At 37.6% G+C, this 18,794-nt stretch overlaps 1 pseudogene; it reads left to right on the top strand.

Annotated features, from left to right (window-relative positions):
* Nucleotides 1-7,707: 7,707 nt before the first annotated feature.
* On the top strand, nt 7,708-9,961 carry LOC130420476 (uncharacterized; annotated as a pseudogene).
* Nucleotides 9,962-18,794: the final 8,833 nt, after the last annotated feature.

Here is an 18,794-nt window from a genome sequence, read left to right as displayed (position 1 = left end):
ACGAAGGTCGTCATGGGTTCCCTCATGCCACTGGAGGTTCATCTGCAGGAGTGAAGATGGTGGGAGTTAGGTCTACGCACCCACACCCTCACCTTAATCCTCACCTACGCGCAAGCTTCTTGCCCCCCCATAAAAGTCCTGTGGCGATGTGGAATGGTGGTGGGCACAGGCCAAGGATGTGGCTGGGAGTGTCTAGCCAAACCATGCACACAGGCGGCAATGGAGTGATGGTTGCTAGGCCTGCGGGATGGAGCAGCGCGTCTTTTCGGCAGCTTCCATTGCGACTGAGCAGCCCCACACTGCTCACCTCTGTGATGGGAAAGGACCTGGAAAAGGTGGTCCAAAAATTGAAGGCATTCGTCGTAATCATAGTGTTGCCTTTGCTGTGAAGTCTAAACTGCTGCAGCGTATTACGGAAACCCCTATCGGCATCAATGAAAGATTGATGACATGGCGCATTCCCTTGACAAAGTAACGCTTCGCCACTCTTATCAGTGCATACGCTCCAACTCTTGATGCCGAGTACAACATCAAAAAGGATTTCTACAGAGCTCTTGATGCCATCCTACAGAAAACCCCGGCTACGGACAGACTCATACTCACAGTGTCCTGGGACATGAAGACGGTGTCCATGTGGAATACCGACTTGACGGAAGCCTTTTCAACATCCGTCGGCTTCAAGCCCGCACAAAGACAAAGACCCGCCAGATCTGTGAGCTTCAGTATGCTGATGACTGTGCAGTCTTAGCCCACAACCCGGACTCTATGCAGTACGCCCTTAATACAATATCCAGTCTGTACCAATCTTTCGGCCTACAGGTTAACACTCAAAAACTGAGGTCATGTTTTATCTCACCACCCCCGTTCCCATAGCCCCCAGTTTTCATATAAATGGTGTTCCACTTAAATCAGTGGACCACTTCACTTACCTCGGCTCCACTCTGTCTTCAAGCAGCTCCCTTGACACAGAAATACATACCCGGATAAATGAAGCTTCATCATCTTTTGGACGCTTTCGCAGCAGGGTTTTTGAAAATCGTAACTTGAAGGTCAGTACCAAGGTTGCTGTTTACAGCGCAGTATGTCTCCACTCTGCTTTATGGGGCAGAGTCATGGACCCTATACCGCCAGCACATCATCAACCTAGAGGCCTTCCATATTCGCTGCTTACAGAAGATCCTTAGCTTGTCCTGGAAAGATCGAGTCCCCCATACAGTTATCCTCAGCAACACTGACTCAATCTGTATGGAAGCAGCAGTGGCCAAAAAAACATCTGCGTTGGATAGGGCACACCATACGCATGCCTGAACATCGCCTGCCCCACCAAGTCCTCTACAGTCAACTAGTGGGTGCTGAACTCCCACCCCCCACCCCCATCCCTGGAGCAAGCGTCATCATCGAATATGATGGACAGCTAAGAGTGCTTGGGATGTGCGATACTACCTTTTTTTGATGCGATACGATACCGATACTTTTTCTTGAAATTTTACTGATGCTGACACTGATGACGGAGATGACTTTTTTTAAATATATATTTTTAAATAAAAATATATTTACAATTTAAGACAAATTACATACTTGTACTAGCTATTAATAACACAATTATTAAAAAAAGTAATTAAAATAAATAAATTAAATGTTTTAACAACCTTTTTACTAAAATATTGATTAAATAACATAAATCTTAATAAAATAAACAAAAATACCACCAACTAAAAAATTGCATATTTTCACGGCCGTCTTATTTTTAAACAAGCCATTATTCTTAGGCTTTAACATCTTGTTTGTACAATAACATACTGTATTTTGAAGAAAACAAATATTGATTAACCAACAAATATCTTAACACAATTAATACAATTACAAACAACATAAACTCTGCATACTTTAACTTCTGTTTCCCTTAAATTGCTGATTAATTCTTATCTTTAAGTTGTAGATTGGAGTTACGAAAAGCAACATGTCAACATTTTTGTTTCAGCAGATTTCGACTCTGACTAATTGTCTCTCTGGCCTTGGAAAACATCCTCTCTGCTGGAATAGAGGTTGCTACAATTCCAAGGTAACCTGAATAGCACGTCCATGTGACCGCGCTGCGCAGCCGGAGACCTGATCCGTGTGTGACGTCGAACTGTCACGAGAGCTACTACTTTCATAACATAGTGTCACTGATCGGCATGCACTGAGCTAACAACATTTAGTTACGCTGAAAAAATTAATGTAATTAACCAGATAATCAATACCTTTCTGAAAATATCAATACCTAAATAGCAGCTTTTGAGAATCGATATATTGATACTGCAGCATCGATGTGCACATCCCTAGTCTATGCTCTTGTACTGCTGGGAATGGGGAAGAACATGCCAGTACTGCTTGTGAGTGAGCTCATAACAAATGAGCACTCCATTCCACCCTAGACATATTGGCTAATGGAAACAATAAAGGCCCTTGGTCATATAACATCATTCCAGGTACATCAAGAGGACACTGACTTCAGCTGGGGACTAATGTCAAGTGTCCTTCTGGCATTTAACAAGAAGAGCATGTTGACATATCTACGAAGAGCACACCGTTAAATAGTTAAAAATTTTAGTGAACAGTTTTTCCTTTTATATACGACATTATAAAGATTTGCCTGTTAGTGATCAACCAGTGTCACCCCACGTCTCGTCGCGACTCATCAACGACAATACATCCCATTATAAACACGACATTTCTTGCCTCCCTTTGGAACATTATTACTGATAACAAGGACTTATGTTGTCTTTTTTCATGTTGCGCGCATGTCTGCATTTGCAGATCACAAACACAGGACAAACTAAACTTGCGTTTGTCCATAACAAAGCTCTTTTGCTCCAATGTGATCACGTCCTTGCCAAGAGCGCTATATGTACTCACTCAAACAGGGTCAACACACCCAAACATTTGGGACAACAAAGCGTTCATAGTGAAGTTCATCGATTTGTCTGCGTGTTTGGACCACACTGCACTAGGGGTGACCACGAATCGTCAAAGATTCAATCACAGGATCCTGATTTGCACTAACAATCTCACTGTCGAATCTTTGCAGATGTGTTACAAAATGAGGATCACTCCATTTTGTTTATATGGGGGTCCTTAATGTCTGATTTCACATAGATAGGGTAGACCTACTGATTTTATAAGTGAACAGCCTATTATGATAAATGCAGTAAATAACATGTGAAAAGAAGTTAATTCAGTCAACCACCCCTGTGACTAATTTCCATGATCCGTGATCGACACAACAGCATCTTGGCGGCAGCGATTATTTAACAATGCTGGGGAACAAAAATCTAAAGTGTGGATGCACTTTGAAATAGTTAAAGATGATCAGAAAAAAATTAAAGTAAGATGCAAGTTGTGCTACACATTTGGTCCAACCAGCTCAACAACTACAAACATGGCCTTGCACTTAAAACGGGTAAGTTTAATTGGGACTTATAAGATATATTCCTCTCCTTAGATCCACCCTGACTGATGACAGCTCATCTAGTAGTACAGGCGTAGCGCCGAGACTAGCTCAAAAAAGATAGATCTGAGACCGCCAGTGTGGAAGAAGAGGAAAAGAGAAATTACAGATAAAATTAAGAGTTTGTTGCTCTTGACATGAGGCGAGTGAACATCTTGGAAGGCAAAGGTTTTAAAGAATTAATGCACACACTTGAGCCAGGATCGGTGTTGCCAGAGTTACTTTGAAAAATGAATCTGATTACTGATTACTCCTTTAAAAAGTAATTTAGTTACTTTACAGATTACTTGATTTTTAGAGTAACTAAGTTAGATTACAAGTTACTTTATCAGTTATATTCAGCAGCTGAATATAATATGACATCTGGTTTTGCCAACACTCACTTTATTGGAAGTTTTTTTTTTTTTTTTATCAGTAATGTCAACAATGTATCTCCTCACATTTGAAGTTGAACTTATAAACTATTTCCTAAAAAAATAATGTTTTTTATAATAAAATAAACTAAAGACAGTCTTTCTTGACTTAACAAAAATACTTGTTTCTCTAAAATATCAATTAAAGACAGTCGATCTTGACCTGACATACTTAACTGTTAACACTGTAATATTGGCAAATTTACTATTTTAATCTACATTATTTATAAATGTAACTATTCAATTATTTTGTACATGTTTTATGAACATTGAACCTGTTGTTCACAGCATAAGAGCAGCAAGGAGTGGTTTTTAAAGCAAAACAAGTGTATAACACCACATGTAGGCTGATATCACATGTGTACTTTTGTTACTTTGGCCAAATCTTATGTTGTAATCGCATGTTATGAGTGAAACAGTGGAGTGGGGCGAGTAAACCAGTGGTTGTACCTCATTAACAGAAGCTTCTCAAACCTCTTGTCAGAAAGTCTATTCCTTGTAGGCGTGAGCACCAAACCTCACAGACTGAAAAGCCACTCGACAGGAGCACTTGATGGGGTTAGAGTTATACTTCAAGAAAATGTTCTTTATGTTGAAAACTGATGCAGAATCTGAAGTTTATTGGCTGACTTCAGGTAGTCCATGACTTCATTTTCTGCAGAGTAGGTCTCTTCTGGCTCTGCCTCAAAATTGAAAGAGTTAATTTCACCTTGGCTGGCAGATGTGGTGGGCACACTGGCATGACTCTGTGCTGCAGGAGCAGTTGTGCAGCGGCACTCTGCTGTCAGAAGCTCTTTTACTCGCTCCCTCCTACCTGCATCTCTCAGCCATCGGAGTTTACATTTTGGACAACTTACAGCTGCGAGAAGGACATCTTTGTCATCCAGAACACCAGCAAAACGAGTCTGGATAGCCTGAAAAATATCATTGATACGTTTTTGCCTACAAGGCCTACTATTTATTATGTCATTGAATTACCTGCAAACCATGCATAATGTGGGATCAATATAATGGACTTAATTTTGATTTAGATAACTTACTGACAATTGTATTTGTTTTACATTTAGTCATTTAGCAGATGCTTTTATCCAAAGCGACTTCCAAGTTGGGTAAACAATGGAAGCAATTGGGTCAACAACAAAAAAAGCATAAGTGCACATAAAACATGTCTCAAAGCCTACTACAGTGTACAGAGCCAAGTTAAAAGTTCATTTTTTTTAAAGATGTTTTAATCTTCTTTTGCGGTGATAATAAATATTGTGTTCCATGTTCATGAATGGTGTGATGCAAGAAATTGTAACTGCATTAAGATGGAACATAACTGCACAATGGTATCTGGAAGCCTGCAGTCATCCTGGAGAGGGCATCTTTCACAGCCAGGGTCTTCTGCATCAGAACTTCAAGTGTAGGTGAGCTGTGCATTTTAAGGCAGTCTGCCTTACCACAGATATTTGGACCTTGCTGCAAATGGAGGCATACCTGACAGCCTAAAATGTTATGAGGAATCCTTTAAAGGAGTGTTAATCCGCATTGCATTTATCTATACATTGTATTTCATTGCCATTCCTTTTAGTTTAAATAAATGGTTTTAGTTTCATCTTTCACTTCACAGGCAGTTTTATCACTTTATTTTCTGTGTGCTAGAAAATAAAAATAATTTTACTCACTTGTTGACTACCTGGTGTCATTCCCTCAACACACACAGACACATGACTCGACTATCAGTCCACTATAGGCAAGATGTGACAATTCTGATTCGACTATGTAAATCCTTTGTCGGTGACACCCCTACACTGCACACGTGTGTTCGATCAGTAGACGGTCATTTACAGAGAGAAATTGTTTACTTTCTCTTTCCTTTTCAAGGATTTCCTAACATTCTTTCTCATCTCCACCTCGGCCATTAGGGGTTTGGTCTTTATACGCCCAGATGTAAAACACATCAATATTCATGCGATCGACACGACCACACCTAAGGCCTTTTCACAACAAAACGTGTTTTACAAAAGTGAAATCCTATTGTTTTATGTGAATTAGCGAGCTGAATGGTTTTTACATATTTTATAACAAATTTTCTAGTCCACAACATTAAATACTCAAAAGTCTTGTTTTTTTATGTAGGTTAATTTACATATTTTCAGAGACTGTAGATTAGTTTCTCAAAAATGCAAGCGAGTACAAACATGTTGATTGCATATTCATGTAGCAAAAGTTTGCCTAAAGAGCCAGATAATACTCTGACACATCATTGGTCAATCTCCAACCAGCATAACACATTCTCATTGGCTAATCCACTGCCCAAAAACCTTGGCTCCGATATATAAACCCGTTGTGTTTTAGTGTCATTTGTAACAAAGGATACACAGTTCTGCCAGAACAGCACAAGCGCACACATCAACCAGAACGAGGGTGAGAGATAGAGCACGCTGTTTCCGTGACGGATGTTTTATAAAGTAGGCGACCCTGGATTTTCAGATTGTTTGAAACTGATATATGGAGCAGTCTCAGCGCTAAAAGAAGTCATGGACCGCAGACAGTAAGTGAAACTGCGTCAAATGTCTATGTTTTGTTGGCAATTGTTGGGTAAGTGTATAATGTAAATAGCACAAACCAAGAATCATGAGTTATCCAAAGATAATGTGATGATGTATTGTGTGATTTTGCTTTAGTTCCGCCCACTTCACGCCTCAGGAGCTCGATTGTAACAATTATGATGAAACTAAACACTCTTTGTATTACTCTATAGCCTCTATAGCCTCTTGTATTACTCTATAGCCTCTTTGTATTACTCTATACTCTATATTGTATTACTCTCAGGATCTGGTGCTTTATATGTGTTGACTAACCTGAGTGATCTGAGCACGTCAGACAGAGAGATGGTTAGAGAACAGCTTTTGTTTTCTGTTGGCAGTTTCACTGCAGAGGAGGTGTTGCTAGAGTCAAACCACATTTAATCTGTTCTGTCATCAGACAGAGAGGAAGAATGACCATGTCACAGGGATTTTAATACATTTTTCATATGTAGTCTGGGATTGAGTGTAAACCGTTCCACATTCATTCCACATCCATGTTTTTTTCATGATGATATTATCAGTGGACTAGTTGTGTCGTCGATTTTATATAAAGTATGTTTTGTCAAGTATTCCCACAGAGATGTCAGTGTTGGTAGTTAGGCTAAATCTGTAATGTTATATGTACAAAGTAAATCCTTCATGTTTTTACTTAATCTCGTTTATGTGAACGTGTTAAAAAATGCCTACTACTTATTATTTTCCAGTGTTATACCTTCATAATTAAAGCATAACTGAAGAATTTTGCATAATTATGAATATATGAGATATTTAACTTGTTGATGTTTTCATTGTCATTTAACTGTAAAAAAAAAAAAAACTCTTTACCACTGCAGTGGACAAAGTTAATGTGTTCATTAATGTGTGTCCCCACTGCATCATGGGTAATCTGCCGATCTCTGGTTTGGAAGAAGTGTGAAGATGACCTCACTCATGTTCTGCATTTGTGTGTGTGTGGAGACAGAAGAACGGAGGTGTGATCAGCTTTAATGAAGGCTGTGCGTCTGCTCTGCTCGAGCAGAAAAGTCTTGTGTTGAATGAATCTGTAGAAAACCTTCATCATGTTAGTCCTGTTAAAGTCTCTGACAACAAAAGTCATAACTGAGCACTGTGTCCAATTATTTTAAGACAACAGAAGTAACATATAGTAACAGGACTACACTACAGAATGTGTTCTAGTCTATAATAGTGTCATGACTCAGTCGATGAGAAAAGAGGAAATGAGAAACACAGGAAGAGTTACAAATGTTCTCATGAAGAAATATAAGTAGATGATGAGAAGAGACTCAGTAAGAGAAACACAACATGACTGAGAAGAGTGATATATGTCTGCTGGGACTGATCCTTCTCTCTTCACTATTCACAGGTAAACTATACAACACATTTATTTCATCAGATTTCATTTCATTACTCTCACTGACATTCTGACAAACATGTTCAGTTTCATCTCATGTCACATTTATTATAGAGTTCATGTGTCTTAAGCCACGTTCACACTTCAAGCCTTAATGCTCAATTCCGATTTTTTTGCTAAAAATCAGATTTTTTTGTTTGGTTGTTCTCAGTATTTTTTAAATGTGGCGTATATCAGATTCCAGTGTGAACTGGTGATGGTTATAAATTGAATCGCATGCGCAAAACAACAAAAACATGTAACAGGCAGCACACTTTCATACAGAATTAAGCAAAGGTCAAGTCAGCGAGTGTTTTTGATTTAAAGTGGTGCTGAGTGGATTTTCTCACGGTGCGATTTTAGAGCATTCCTGGAGCAGTCCTCTCTCAGACTGTGCTTATAGCGGTTTGTACGTTGCAATAATTTCTTATTATAACGAATTCTATAGTTATTTGTTGCATCGCATCGTGCGGCTCACGTGCGGTAGACATTGGAAGGGCTTATGTTTATAATGTGATGCTTAATGTTTGGCAACCGAGCTGTAAAGTGCACTTTCGTCAACAATAGCGCGTGAGGCTTTAAATTAGTGCAGAATTAAGACGCAAGTCGATCTACAGTGACGCAAACGTCGCATGAATTCTGATATGACCGTTTAGACTGAGGTCGCATTGAAGATGTGAAACATCAGACTTGTATCTGATTAAGGACCACATATGGAAGTGGATCAGATCAGATTAAAAATGATCGGATTCCATCTGGTTTGTCCTCTTCACACTGTCATGCTGTAAACAGATCTGGGTCACATTTGAGCAAAAAAATCTGATTTTGGTGGCATTGTTAACGTGGCTTTATTCTCACATTCAAAAGTCTGATGTCAAGAGTCAATGATAGATTAGACAACTAGATCAGATTATCTTCTGTCAAATTTTGTGACAGAAAATTATGTGATGTAAAAATAATACAAATCAATATGTTATTAAGAGATAAATATTGAACTGTTTGAATATATTGTGATGTATTAATATGAATGATGTCATCTGCTGTTTCAGGTGTGAGTGAAGCACAAGATGTGTTCATCAGTTCTGGTGAAAGTGTGTCTCTGTCGTGTAATGATGCTCTTCATCAATGTTCCTCAACTACATGGATCTACTATAATTATACAAGATCATCTACAGTAGAAGTGTTTACTGGAGGAATAAATAAGAATAACACAGAGAGATCTGAGAGACTGAGTCTGACATCTGACTGCTCTCTCAACATCTATAAAACAACACAACATGATGATGGACTTTACATCTGCAGACAATATGTGAATGGATGTCTACATGGACCTGATTCACGTGTTTTTCTACATGTTCTTCATGGTCAGTGTTTCTCTTCATTGATTTGAACACATGTTTAACTTCAGATCACAGTTCTCTTTATCTCTTGTGTTTTCACTGAAACTCATGAGTACTGAGAGTGTGTTGTGTGATTTGTGTTTCAGTGTCTTCATCATCATCATCATCATCATCACAGACTGAGATAAGAGCAAACACATCTGTCACTCTCTCCTGTCGGCTGTTTACATTTGACTGTTATTATATGTTCAGTTATTATGGATTCAGCTGGTGTGGATGAATCAGACTGATGTTGATCTACAGACAGACTCCAGATATCAGATTAGATCAGATAAACTCTGTATCATCTCTCTGACTACAACACTCGTGAATGAAGACGACAACACAGAGTTGAGATGTGTGCTCAAACACAAGAATGACATCAAGACCTCAGTCACATATACTGTCAGATTTACAGGTAAGACATCACTCTGACAGGAGTGTCCTGAACTCAAAGTGACTTCAGTCATTAAACTCTGTACTGATGATGAAGAAATGACATAAACATGAAATATGATTGTGATGTTCTACAGTATGATGTCTCTGAACATTCATCATCTTCTACAGATTCAAACAAGATTCTAGTGACCACCACAAACCCTGAGAGATTCTCAACTCTTAACGCACCAGAAACTACACAACAACAAGGTACATCACCACCGTCTGTGTGTTTTTGTTTGTGTGTGTGTGTGCACATTATGACTCATCTTAACTAAACTTTGTTTTTAACAGCATCATCTACAACATCAATAATAATAAGAGGTATGAAGTGTTGATTGTGATCCATGTGTCCTGTTACATAAGTACATGAGTGAAACTCTCACTGAACTCATCTTGTGTTTGTTTCTCATGTGTAGTGTTTGAGAGTTTGATGGATTTAATGGTGTTCTTGTGTCTTCTAGTGATTCTAGTGATTGTTGAGGTGTCAGTGTTTGCTGCTCCTACTGTCATTCTTCTTCAGATCATCTGTGCAGGAAGAGCGTGTGAGTTTTCATCATCATCATCATCATCATTCACATTCACCTGAAACAATCCAGAAAACAAACAGCAGAACTTCATCACTTTTATTGACTTTTATCTTCTCAGAAAACAGAAGAAGGACTCAGAACACTCATTCAGAAGACACAGTGATGTCAGCAGTTTGGGAATAAAATCCTCTTCATGAGTAACAGAGTAAATTACAGCGAGCTTTATTTGATCAGATTTCATACATATGTGTGTAATGCTTTTAAACGATACTTATTGTCACGCCTGTATTAAACTGATAGTTCACCCCAAAATGAAACATCTGTCACCATTTACTCACCTTCAAATTGTTCTAAACCTGTAAATTTTTTTCTTTTTTCTGTTGAACACAAAAGAAGATATTTTGAAAAATGTGTAAAAGTAAAAAGTTCAGGGTCACCATTGACTATAGTAGTATTTTGTTTGTTTACAGACATTCTTCCAAATTATTTCTTTGTGTTCAGCAGAACAAAATATTTTTTAAAATATTGAACAAAATTGTAATTGTGGAACTATTACTTTAAATATGCTAACAGACAGTCTAACAGTTTGTGTAACTGTGTTTGTGTTGTTGTATTTGTGTAACTTAGCTGAATTGTGTGTTGATTTATGTCTGTTAAACCATCTTAAACGTGTTTTGATGTTGCATAATTGCTGAATAAAAAGTCTAATACTGATCTCTGTCAGGGACTCAGATGCTCTGTTAGCCACGCCCCCAGCACCAGACCTCAGTTGGCCACACTATTGATCACACGTACCTGTTCCACATTCACTCATCACCTGAACTACATATACTTCAGCTGTGGCACAATTTGAAAGTCCCCAAAAGTCCAGGAAGCAAACTGAACAGAGAAGGTCTGGCCTTATGTCTGTGTACTGTTCATATTAATTTTGTATTCACCAATAATTGTTATTATAAATACACATTATATATTATTACTATTATTAATATTTTTCATTATAATATATTAAATGATTATAAAATGATTATGCACAGTACACACAAACATTTATTCTGGATGCGATTAATCATTCGACAGGCCTAAAACACACATTAGTAGTGTACACACTGAACACAGTTCAGACATTATGCTTGACTGAGGTCTACACAACAACTGTGTGTCTAGAGTAGAGTCCACGGTGCACGCGGTCGTACGGTCACGGTACCTCACCAGCAGCTGATACAAAATATTTTCTAAATGTATCTCTAATGTTGAGAGCCTCTTCAGACGCGCGGTTGCACTTTGACCTCTGGAGCTCCTCTAAGCACACATTGCCAGCATTGTCAAAGTCAAAAGTGTCACCCTGACTGGCTTGTCCCATTACTTCATGGCGCAGGCAGTGGCATAAGATGCATGTTGCTTTGATGATGCTGTCTGCCAGGTCAGGGTTAACCTCCATTGGCCATTTGTAAACCCTGAATCTGAATGCCAAACTCATTTTCTGAGATCCGTCGTGCTCTTGACAGGCGGAGGTTGGAGATGCGCTTGTCTTCTTCAAGGCGCTTTCTAAAAACTTTTCCCTCCTCCACCTCATGAAATGACCTCTCTTCAGTAGGAATGGCACTCCTGAGCCAATCAGTTTTCTGGGATGAAATCAGTCCAGTCCTACATTTTTTTCTTCACCGGGTATACGTCACAATACAGAATAGAAAGACAATCGCTCCATCCTTTTCATGACGACTTTAAATTGCGGTTGATAATATATTTTTTAATAAACTGAAGTTATTATTTTTGGCCCCAAGAAAAATCCTGTTTCTGAGATTCCCTCTTTGGCCGAACATTATGAATTGAAATTTGGTTTGAAAAACTGAAAAAGTCACGTTTGGCCCTTAGATGTGATAAAATCCCTCTTAGTCATGGCTTCTCAGCGCTTTTTTGCCTTATTATGCACACCAAATTTTATCTACTAAATAATAGTAAGAAAGTAAGTGATTTTGTGCACCGGATGATCAGAATGTGAACTTTAATCAAATAAAAGACCTAAAACTCTACTTTTTAAATGAGGCTCATGGCGTGAATATGTGTTTTTCTGTGTCTTTGGTGTGTTATAAATTGCCCATTTATGTTTTTGACACGTAAAACTGCATTCTATCCAAGCGCAAATGCTCCTGAACGAGTTGTGCTAAAAGACCTGAAATGGCACGTGTAATCACACACCCCACAAATCAACGTCAGTTCATGGGATGATTTGACTAAGACCACCAAATGTTTTCCTTATTGTAGATTTGTCAACAAAAATGTTAGCATGTGCCAGAGATTTCTGTAAGTGTTTAGCTGACACTCTAGGATTCTTCTTCACCTCATTGAGCATTCTGCGCTGTGCTCTTGCAGTCATCTTTACAGGACGACCACGCCTAGGGAGTGTAGCAACAGTGCTGAACTTCTCCATTTGTAGACAATCTGTCCTACCGTGGACACATGGACATGAAGGCTTTTAGATATACTTTTGTAGCCCTTTCCAGCTTTCTGCAAGTCAACAATTCTTGATCGTAGGTCTTCTGAGAGCTCTTTTTGTGCGAGTCATGGTTCACATCAGACAACGCTTCTTCAGAACAGCAAACTCAAAACTGGTGTGTGTTTTTTATTGGACAGGCCAGCTTTAATCAACACATCCAATCTCATCACATTGATTGGACCCCAGGTTGGCGGACTCCTGGCTCCAATTAGCCCTTGGAGAAGTCATTAGCATAGGGTTTCACATACTTTTTCCACCCTGCACTATGAATGTTTACATGTTGTGTTCAATAAAAACATGAAAACGTATAATGTTTGTGCGGTATTAGTTTAAGCAGACTGTGTTTCTCTATTGTTGTGACTTAGATGAAGATCAGAACACATTTTATGACCAATTTATGTAGAAATCCAAGTAAGCCCAAAGGGTTCACATACTTTTTCTTTCATTGGTAGACTGATCGTGAACACCTCATTAAAATCACATCATTAATTGACGTTTCCTTCATCTGAGATCAAATTTAAAGACATAATTGTTAAAGACGAATGTTTCGTCATTCAAGTTTTGTTATGAACTTAGTTAGAACTGATAAAGAGGACATTTAGAGAAACGTTTGTGTGAGAGTTTAATGGGTGGAAATTAGACTTTGAAATTTGATGATTATGCACAGTAAGGAAAATATATTTAGCTTTTTATTTACAATGTGTATATTTATTGCATTTCTGTCAATAGATCCTCCTTAAAACCCAGTATTGTTCCTTCATTTTAAATACTGTTTAAGACATAAACACACATCTGACGTTAACTTTGTATAGTTTTTTTATATTTACGTTTTCAAGAAAATGATTTATTGTTTCTTACAACAAATGGCACTGATTTTAATAACAAACAAATAAAAAAAAATACACATGGCATTGTCCATCAACCTCTGTTGTAAAGTTTTTTTATTTATTTTTATTTTGTTGTTGGCACAATTATATTGTGAACAAACATAAATTCAGACATTTGTCATTCAGATACTAAGGTGTACTCATTGTGTAAAGTCTCACACTGACCTGAGAACAGCAGCACATTAATGTTTTTTTTTTCCATTGCTGATGGATTTATAGAAGCTGAATGATGAAAATAACACAGTGAATCATAACAAACACATGAAAATGAATAAAGTGACTCAAAATGAGAACCACTTTTGAATATATGATGAAAACACAAGTTTACTGTGTGACCGGACCAGAGGGGAGGTTATTAGTTCAATCCTTCATAGAACCTCACGCTACTACGATTTCCCCACTGGAGGTCCTCCAAATAAATAGAGGACAATAAACAGAGGTGTGTGTTTTACACTTTATTTTCTCTGTGGTTTACACTATAGCTGTTCACCTTTTAGGTTCCACTATATTTCTCACAATAACATAACATACAAATAATCTTTTAAACAGTCACCACTTCACACACACCACACACTGACCCACTAGACAAACATGTCACGGCCGTCAACCTCAAGGTGTCACAAAGATTTTAAATATTGGATGAGGACAAAAGAACTCAAGCATGAACCCCAGAAAAATAATAATAAACAAAAAACAAACAAACAACCACAAAGTGAAACACAAAAGAAAAAAATATTCATAAATAAAACCCTCCCAACAAGTTTTATCTAGGAACACCATGGAAGATGGACCACTTTAACACATCTGAAGAGTATCCCAACAAACACAGAACGTTCCCCTAACGTTCCCCTTAGGTTATTTTTAGGTTATTTTTATGTAACCATACGAGAACCTGTAGAGAACGTTCCCGTTAGGTTATTTTTAGGTTATTTTTATGTAACCAAACGAGAACCTACATAGAACGTTCCCATTAGGTTATTTTTAGGTTATTTGTATGTAACCAAACGAGAACCTGTAGAGAACGTTCCCATTAGGTTATTTTTAGGCTATTTAAATAAAACCAAAAAATAACTTGCAGGGAACGTTCTCTAAAGGTTCTCTTTTGGTTCCCAAAAAATAACCAAATGGGAACCATATGGGAACGTTAGGGGAACGTTCTGTGTTTGTTGGGATACTCTTCAGATGTGTTAAAGTGGTCCATCTTCCATGGTGTTCCTAGATAAAACTTGTTGGGAGGGTTTTTATTTATGAATATTTTTTTTCTTTTGTGTTTCACTTTGTGGTTGTTTGTTTGTTTTTTGTTTATTATTATTTTTCTGGGGTTCATGCTTGAGTTCTTTTTGTCCTCATCCAATATTTAAAATCTTTGTGACACCTTGAGGTTGACGGCCGTGACATGTTTGTCTAGTGGGTCAGTGTGTGGTGTGTGTGAAGTGGTGACTGTTTAAAAGATTATTTGTATGTTATGTTATTGTGAGAAATATAGTGGAACCTAAAAGGTGAACAGCTATAGTGTAAACCACAGAGAAAATAAAGTGTAAAACACACACCTCTGTTTATTGTCCTCTATTTATTTGGAGGACCTCCAGTGGGGAAATCGTAGTAGCGTGAGGTTCTATGAAGGATTGAACTAATAACCTCCCCTCTGGTCCGGTCACACAGGTAAACTTGTGTTTTCATCATATAATTCAAAAGTGGTTCTTCATTTTGAGTCACTTTATTCATTTTCATGTGTTTGTTATGATTCACTGTGTTATTTTCATCATTCAGCTTCTATAAATCCATCAGCAATGGAAAAAAAAAAACATTAATGTGCTGCTGTTCTCAGGTCAGTGTGAGACTTTACACAATGAGTACACCTTAGTATCTGAATGACAAATGTCTGAATTTATGTTTGTTCACAATATAATTGTGCCAACAACAAAATAAAAATAAATAAAAAAAACTTTACAACAGAGGTTGATGGACAATGCCATGTGTATTTTTTTTTATTTGTTTGTTATTAAAATCAGTGCCATTTGTTGTAAGAAACAATAAATCATTTTCTTGAAAACGTAAATATAAAAAAACTAATACAAAGTTAACGTCAGATGTGTGTTTATGTCTTAAACAGTATTTAAAATGAAGGAACAATACTGGGTTTTAAGGAGGATCTATTGACAGAAATGCAATAAATTATACACATTGTAAATAAAAAGCTAAATATATTTTCCTTACTGTGCATAATCATCAAATTTCAAAGTCTAATTTCCACCCATTAAACTCTCACACAAACGTTTCTCTAAATGTCCTCTTTATCAGTTCTAACTAAGTTCATAACAAAACTTGAATGACGAAACATTCGTCTTTAACAATTATGTCTTTAAATTTGATCTCAGATGAAGGAAACGTCAATTAATGATGTGATTTTAATGAGGTGTTCACGATCAGTCTACCAATGAAAGAAAAAGTATGTGAACCCTTTGGGCTTACTTGGATTTCTACATAAATTGGTCATAAAATGTGTTCTGATCTTCATCTAAGTCACAACAATAGAGAAACACAGTCTGCTTAAACTAATACCGCACAAACATTATACGTTTTCATGTTTTTATTGAACACAACATGTAAACATTCATAGTGCAGGGTGGAAAAAGTATGTGAAACCCTATGCTAATGACTTCTCCAAGGGCTAATTGGAGCCAGGAGTCCGCCAACCTGGGGTCCAATCAATGTGATGAGATTGGATGTGTTGATTAAAGCTGGCCTGTCCAATAAAAAACACACACCAGTTTTGAGTTTGCTGTTCTGAAGAAGCGTTGTCTGATGTGAACCATGACTCGCACAAAAGAGCTCTCAGAAGACCTACGATCAAGAATTGTTGACTTGCAGAAAGCTGGAAAGGGCTACAAAAGTATATCTAAAAGCCTTCATGTCCATGTGTCCACGGTAGGACAGATTGTCTACAAATGGAGAAAGTTCAGCACTGTTGCTACACTCCCTAGGCGTGGTCGTCCTGTAAAGATGACTGCAAGAGCACAGCGCAGAATGCTCAATGAGGTGAAGAAGAATCCTAGAGTGTCAGCTAAACACTTACAGAAATCTCTGGCACATGCTAACATTTTTGTTGACAAATCTACAATAAGGAAAACATTTGGGTGGTCTTAGTCAAATCATCCCATGAACTGACGTTGATTTGTGGGGTGTGTGATTACACGTGCCATTTCAGGTCTTTTAGCACAACTCGTTCAGGAGCATTTGCGCTTGGATAGAATGCAGTTTTACGTGTCAAAAACATAAATGGGCAATTTATAACACACCAAAGACACAGAAAAACACATATTCACGCCATGAGCCTCATTTAAAAAGGTAGAGTTTTAGGTCTTTTATTTTGATTAAAGTTCACATTCTGATCATCCGGTGCACAAAATCACTTACTTTCTTACTATTATTTAGTAGATAAAATTTGGTGTGCATAATAAGGCAAAAAAGCGCTGAGAAGCCATGACTAAGAGGGATTTTATCACATCTAAGGGCCAAACGTGACTTTTTCAGTTTTTCAAACCAAATTTCAATTCATAATGTTCGGCCAAAGAGGGAATCTCAGAAACAGGATTTTTCTTGGGGCCAAAAATAATAACTTCAGTTTTATTAAAAAATATATTATCAACCGCAATTTAAAGTCGTCATGAAAAGGATGGAGCGATTGTCTTTCTATTCTGTATTGTGACGTATACCCGGTGAAGAAAAAAATGTAGGACTGGACTGATTTCATCCCAGAAAACTGATTGGCTCAGGAGTGCCATTCCTACTGAAGAGAGGTCATTTCATGAGGTGGAGGAGGGAAAAGTTTTTAGAAAGCGCCTTGAAGAAGACAAGCGCATCTCCAACCTCCGCCTGTCAAGAGCACGACGGATCTCAGAAAATGAGTTTGGCATTCAGATTCAGGGTTTACAAATGGCCAATGGAGGTTAACCCTGACCTGGCAGACAGCATCATCAAAGCAACATGCATCTTATGCCACTGCCTGCGCCATGAAGTAATGGGACAAGCCAGTCAGGGTGACACTTTTGACTTTGACAATGCTGGCAATGTGTGCTTAGAGGAGCTCCAGAGGTCAAAGTGCAACCGCGCGTCTGAAGAGGCTCTCAACATTAGAGATACATTTAGAAAATATTTTGTATCAGCTGCTGGTGAGGTACCGTGACCGTACGACCGCGTGCACCGTGGACTCTACTCTAGACACACAGTTGTTGTGTAGACCTCAGTCAAGCATAATGTCTGAACTGTGTTCAGTGTGTACACTACTAATGTGTGTTTTAGGCCTGTCGAATGATTAATCGCATCCAGAATAAATGTTTGTGTGTACTGTGCATAATCATTTTATAATCATTTAATATATTATAATGAAAAATATTAATAATAGTAATAATATATAATGTGTATTTATAATAACAATTATTGGTGAATACAAAATTAATATGAACAGTACACAGACATAAGGCCAGACCTTCTCTGTTCAGTTTGCTTCCTGGACTTTTGGGGACTTTCAAATTGTGCCACAGCTGAAGTATATGTAGTTCAGGTGATGAGTGAATGTGGAACAGGTACGTGTGATCAATAGTGTGGCCAACTGAGGTCTGGTGCTGGGGGCGTGGCTAACAGAGCATCTGAGTCCCTGACAGAGATCATTATTAGACTTTTTATTCAGCAATTATGCAACATCAAAACACGTTTAAGATGGTTTAACAGACATAAATCAACACACAATTCAGCTAAGTTACACAAATACAACAACACAAACACAGTTACACAAACTGTTAGACTGTCTGTTAGCATATTTAAAGTAATAGTTCCACAATTACAATTTTGTTCAATATTTTAAAAAATAATTTTGTTCTGCTGAACACAAAGAAATAATTTGGAAGAATGTCTGTAAACAAACAAAATACTACTATAGTCAATGGTGACCCTGAACTTTTTACTTTTACACATTTTTCAAAATATCTTCTTTTGTGTTCAACAGAAAAAAGAAAAAAATTTACAGGTTTAGAACAATTTGAAGGTGAGTAAATGGTGACAGATGTTTCATTTTGGGGTGAACTATCAGTTTAATACAGGCGTGACAATAAGTATCGTTTAAAAGCATTACACACATATGTATGAAATCTGATCAAATAAAGCTCGCTGTAATTTACTCTGTTACTCATGAAGAGGATTT

This window comes from Triplophysa dalaica, chromosome 5 (genome assembly GCF_015846415.1).
Source record: "Triplophysa dalaica isolate WHDGS20190420 chromosome 5, ASM1584641v1, whole genome shotgun sequence".
Lineage (NCBI taxonomy): Eukaryota > Metazoa > Chordata > Actinopteri > Cypriniformes > Nemacheilidae > Triplophysa > Triplophysa dalaica.
This window is presented reverse-complemented; position numbering and strand designations above follow the sequence as displayed.